General features: G+C 52.7%; 1 long non-coding RNA gene across 1 annotated transcript; it reads left to right on the top strand.

Moving 5' to 3' along the window:
* Positions 1–2,332: 2,332 nt before the first annotated feature.
* On the top strand, positions 2,333–3,806 carry LOC128815148 (uncharacterized). Its single transcript, XR_008439563.1, has 2 exons — positions 2,333–2,419; positions 2,881–3,806. It is a non-coding gene; the product is annotated as an uncharacterized LOC128815148 (long non-coding RNA).
* Positions 3,807–5,756: the final 1,950 nt, after the last annotated feature.

Here is a 5,756-nt window from a genome sequence, read left to right as displayed (position 1 = left end):
AGGTGCCCAGGAATTCCTGGAGGTGGCACTCAGAGCTCCGGGCATCGGGCGCTCAGCGACCTGGGAGTTCTTTTCCACCCTAAAAGATTCTGGGATTTTCATCCCCAGGCGAGACTTTGAGAAGTGAAGTGAAGTGGGAGCTGTAATTAATTAGGGTTAATTAATTTTAAAGTTGGAATGTCATCCAGGGATGCTCACCAGGGCAGAGTCCAAGGAATTCTGAGGGCAGGTAAGGAGCACCTGAAGGTCCCTGAGCTGGAGAAGGCACTCAGGACTTGCTCCATGGCTCTGTAGGAATAATAATATAACATATATCTAATATATATTACAATATATAATAGATTAATATCTATTAATGTATATTAGATTAATATATATTAATAGAAACAATAATAGTATATTATCTAATATACTATATACTATATAATAGTATATTATTTAATATACTATTATAACATTAATATAATATATTAATATAATAATCTATAATATAAATAAATAATATTATCATATATAATATAATATATTATATAATAATATAATGTAATATAATATTACTATAATATAATGATATTATTATACTAGAATACTACTATATATAATATAATAATATAAATATAATATAGCATAATATAATCAATAATATTAATGTAATATGTTATGATATATAACACATCTTATAATATATTTTATATATATATAAGATATATTTTAAATATATTTTAACTATTTAAAAATATAAATATAAATATAAATATAAATATAAATATAAATATAAATATAAATATAAATATAAATATAAATATAAATATAAATATAAATATAAATATAATTTTTTTTTTCAAGGAATATTCAAGGAATTAAATAGAATAAAAGTGGGAAAAGTCTCCGTCAGCAACAGGAAGATGGAAATTCCCCGCAGGGATAACCTTGAGTGCCCCAACATCCCCAGGCACCGCCTGAATGATGACTTGGGATGGAATCACAGATTCCAAGGGCTGGAAAACACCACCGAGGCCAAGCAGAAACGAAATTGTACAAGCTGCGGGGACTCGGCGGGCGGCTGTGCCCGGCCCGGGCAGGGCTGGGGGGCACTAGAGGGCACTGTCGCCTGCAGATCGGGACAGGGAGGGCTCGAAAGACATCCCGAGATCCCAGCTCTGCATCCCGACCTCTGGAATGAGGGACTGGGCCGGAAAAACCTGTATTGAAAAAAAAAAAAAACAAACAAAAAAAACCCAAAAAAAACCTAATAATTATTCAATATGTACTTCCTAATATCAGGTATTTAGTATCACAGTGTCATATATTTCAAAATAAATCCTCCTCAGGCTGCTGGGAGATGCTGTGGGGGATCTGTGGGTGCAATACCCAAACCTTTTCTCCCTGAATACTGCAATAAATGGGATTTTTAGCGTCTTCCAACCCACTCAGCCTCGGGCCAGCTCCAAAAGTAGCCACGGAATTTCCTGGGCTGGAGAGGGTCAGAGCTCTCCAGGGTGTTTGCCTCGGGGTTCCTCCTCCCAGGAGGGATTTTCTTTGGGATTTTGCACTGGAGCAGTGGGAGGGAGGGGAGGAAGGCACAGGGGCTGCCCAAGGAGAAGTCATGGAGAGAGTGCTCGCAGGTAAAAATTCACTTGTTAAAGAAAATGAATGAGGGGAAAAAGGAATTCTGCCCCTGCAGCAGATCCTTGCCAGGACAGGGGGCTGGGCTGGGCTGGGAGCAGCCCTGGGGATGTGGAGACAGAACAGAAATTCCTCACCTGGAGTTCAGCCTGGAGCCCAGGACTGGGCAGGATTTAGGGATCCATCATCTCTGCTTGGAGAGGGAAGGGTTAAAGGCCTTGAGGACTCCAATGAAATCCCAGGTACAGCTCCGGTGACTGGAGGTAATTCCAGACTGAAACCAACCACGAGTGGGGACATTAAGGGGGAAAAAAAAAAAAAAAAGGCAAAAAAAAAAATTTCCTTTGCCTCCCTGAAACAGCAACTCCCAAATTCCCAGTGCTGCTGGTGAGGCTGGAGAGGGATCTGGGCTCACGTTCCTGGGTGACCTCACAATTCCTGGGTGACCTCACATTCCTGGGTGACCTCACAATTCCTGCGTGACCTCACATTCCTGGGTGACCTCACATTCCTGGGTGACCTCACAATTCCTGCGTGACCTCACAATTCCTGGGTGACCTCACATTCCTGGGTGACCTCACATTCCTGGGTGACCTCACAATTCCTGGGTGACCTCACATTCCTGGGTGACCTCACAATTCCTGCGTGACCTCACTCCTGCTCCACACCTGCCCCAGGACCAGCCAGGAGGGCTGAAGACCAGGAGAATTCCTGCTGTGGATCCCAAAGATCCCATCCCAGCTGAGCTGCCCCTCTGGGAAGAGCTCCAGCTCCGGCTGCTCTGGATCCCGAGGTGTGGCTGAGGCCCTGCATCCATCGGGAGACCCCATCCCAAACTTCCCAGGCTTTGTTCTGGTGAAATCACCTGGCAGGAAACGAGCTCCCCCCACCCGGGGCTGCCTCGGGAACGGCTTTTCCCAGGTGTGGGCGACCGAGCAGGACGGGCTCAGGAGCACAGGCACCAGCTGGGAGGTTGCCATGGAAGCCACAGGCTCCTGCTGCTGCTTTGAGACCCAGGAAAACTGGGGGAAACAACTTTTTGGGGACCCCCCCCCATGGCTGGGTCATCCTGGTGCACCTCCACCCCCCCCCGGGCAGATCTTATCTCGCAGAGATTTATTTCCAGTCTTCTTTTCAAGACATGATGTCAGGATTCTAATAACCTGACTGAGGCAAATCCTGGCTGGAATTACCATTGTGTTTATCAATTTCCTCCTCTCTTTTCTTTTCTTGTCTCGATTAATCATGGAACAGCCCCATGGAAAAGAGCTGTTGGCCCGACCTCCCAGCCAAGGCAGGCCTGCTCCCCGCTTCATCCAGGTTATTTTTAAAAACTCCCCAGGGATCAGAACTGTTGGATCACGGGAGCGAGGAGTGGAAAGGAGCTCTGAGCTCATGGAGTCTGTGCTGGCCAGGGCAGCCCGGGCCCTGCAGCTCCCCCGGGCTCAGCTCCCAGCCCGGGCTCCCTCGGGAGATTTTCCTGCTGGAGAGCAGAGCTCCCCCCCAGCTTTGTGCTGATGGCATCTTGGAAAGGAGAGACCCAGCGCTGGCCTCAGCTGACTGAGGGGCTTGAGGCTGATCTGTGGGATGGGATAAAGGATTGGGAGCTGCCCTGCCTGGACCGTGGGGGACACGGGAATGCTGCTCCGTGAGCCCGGGAATTGCCAGGACGGGATTTGTCCAGCTCCAAACCTCTCACTCTTCCCTGACCCCAAACCCCTCGGCCTTCCCCGATGCTGTGCCAGCCCTGAGGCTCGTGAACAAGACGAACAAAAAGGGCAGCCCAAAATGTGGACGGGCTAATTAGCTGCAGCACGGCTGTTAATTGCTTTTGAGGCAGAAATGTCTCAGCTCTCCCTGCAGACATCCCTGCCTGGAGCACACGAGTTCCTCCTGCACACCCACGCTGCCCAAACCTGCCCTGCTTCCCCCTGGCACCGTGCAGGGAGCTGGGATGGCTGCTGGGGGCTGCGCTGGTTGCCAGGGGCTGGGATGGGCGTTGGGGGCTCCCGTGGCTGCTGGCCCTGCCCAGCCAAGGTGCCCAAAGCCCGAGGTGCCCTCGATCCCTGGCGGCGCTCGGCTCTGCCCCAGCCTTATCTGCCTGGAGTAATCACAAATAATTGGTGGCTCCCCAGTGGCCTGATCTAATAGCAGCACGAATAAAGTTATTTTGAACAGTTGTTCATGAGTTCATCTCCTGGAAAGCCTCAGCCCCAGCTGTTGCTGTGCTTTTGATTAAAAAAAAAAAAATAATAATATATTAAACTCAAACTGGGGATTATCGGGGCTAAGCACGTCTCAGCCCTCCCTCCTCCCCGTGTCAGGTGCCCGGCCGGGCTATAAACCCCTCTTTGTGTGCGGCTGCCTCGGCGCTTTCTCCCGGAGCTGGCACGGGCACCGCGGCGCTTTGGCAGCGCTCCGGGATGCCGGGCGAGGGATGCTGGCAGCCCGCGGTGCCCGGCCCGGCTGGCAGCAGCGCCCGCGGCAGCCTCAGCATCCAAATGGTCGCCCAGGCCTCCGGCCAAGTCCGTTTGTTAATGGTCAAGCTCCGGGGAGCTGCGCGGGGAGGGGAGAATCGAGTCAGGCACGAGCAGGGAGGAGGGAGGGCGGCAGCGGGGATGGGGATGGGGCTGGGGGGGGGTCTGCATCCCGCAGGAGGGCGGGTGGCACTGCGGGGGCTTGGGGACAGTGTGATGGCGAGGGTCCTGCAGCACAAAGGTGTCCCCAAAGCCCCTGAGCGGCGGTGTCCCCTCGGGGACAGCCGAGCCGTGCGGAGCAGCCTGGCAGTGGAGGGGGGGGAAATCCCTGGAATGCCGAGCCCCAGCGCAGCCCGGCGGTGTCACCGCGCGGGTCACCCCGCACAGGTGCCCGGGGAGCCCCCCAAGGACATTCCCTGCTCCTGCCGGCGGAGCTGCTCCGCTGAGCGCAGCCCCGGGGCTGCGGCTCGCAGGCTCCGCACGCTCCGGGCGCTGCTTCTCCACCGCCGCGACCCCTGCTCGGAGCAGCCCAGCAGGGCGCAGGACGGGAATGTCCCCTCTGTCCTGCGACGGGGCTGCGGACCCGAAAAATCCGCGCTGAGGACCCGAAAAATCCGCGGCGGAGCCGGAGCAGGGATGCTCCCGCTCCCACCTCCCAAATCCCGGGATCCGGCCGGGACGAGCCGCGCTCTGGCAGCAGCGGGGTTGGGGTGGGGGCAGTCGGTGCCCTGACCCCCCCTCTGCCGCCCCTGTGCCCGGCACAGCTGTCGGGACGCGGAGCCAGCGGTGCCTCCCCCTGCCACCAACATCTGGCAGCACAGCTGGCCACGCGTCCCCGCAGCTGGACGGGGTCAGCCCCTTCCCACACCTGCGGGATTCGCTGCGCTCTGGCTGGTGGCAAAGCCCGCGGCCAGAGCCCTCGGGATGAGCGGCGCGGAGGTTTGGAGGAATTCTTGCCGAGGCAGAACGAGGGAGGGAGCGGGGCCGGCACATTCGGGGATGTTCTTGCTGAGACAGGATGATTAGGGAGAGGATACGGACAATAAGGAAGAGTTTCACACTTAACTTCCCTTGTCCAATCAGTTAGGTAGGAACAGAGTCACTCCATCCATCCATCCATCCATCCATCCATCCATCCATCCATCCATCCATCCTCCCAAGGAGGTGCCCCCTCCTCCTGAATAAAGACAATTTCAAAAGCAGAGCGATGAACTCGCACCAAATAATTGCCCAAAGGTTGGGAAAACTCGGGAGCAATGCAGTGAAAAAAGGGAAAATGAGGTCAAAGAGCAGAAAAAAAAATGGATTGCACCAGATCCTCGACACATTCCAGGCTGAACATGCAGAATAATGCCTTAAAGCTCAAGCTGATAAGGAGATGATAGTAACTAAATGGTCTTAATGAAGATATTAACTCCCAATCTCTGAATCTCCTTCTCCAACCCTTTCCCTGTTTCCAAAATAAAGGCACAAACCAGTGCAGGTTTCCCTGGGCCAGTTCCACCCTGCATTTCTTGCCCTGCCTCTTATTTCCCTTCTCAGCATCGGCCTCGAAACATCTGGGTGGTGGTGGAGCTCGGAGCTGGAAGCGCCACAATCTAGTGAGAAAGGATGTTTTTGTGCTATTTCCAACCTTCCCAGAACAGAGACCTT

This window comes from Vidua macroura, chromosome 16 (genome assembly GCF_024509145.1).
Source record: "Vidua macroura isolate BioBank_ID:100142 chromosome 16, ASM2450914v1, whole genome shotgun sequence".
In the NCBI taxonomy this organism is placed as follows: Eukaryota; Metazoa; Chordata; class Aves; order Passeriformes; family Viduidae; genus Vidua; species Vidua macroura.
The sequence above is the reverse complement of the archived record's forward strand: the minus strand, read 5'-3'. Positions and strand labels throughout refer to the sequence as shown.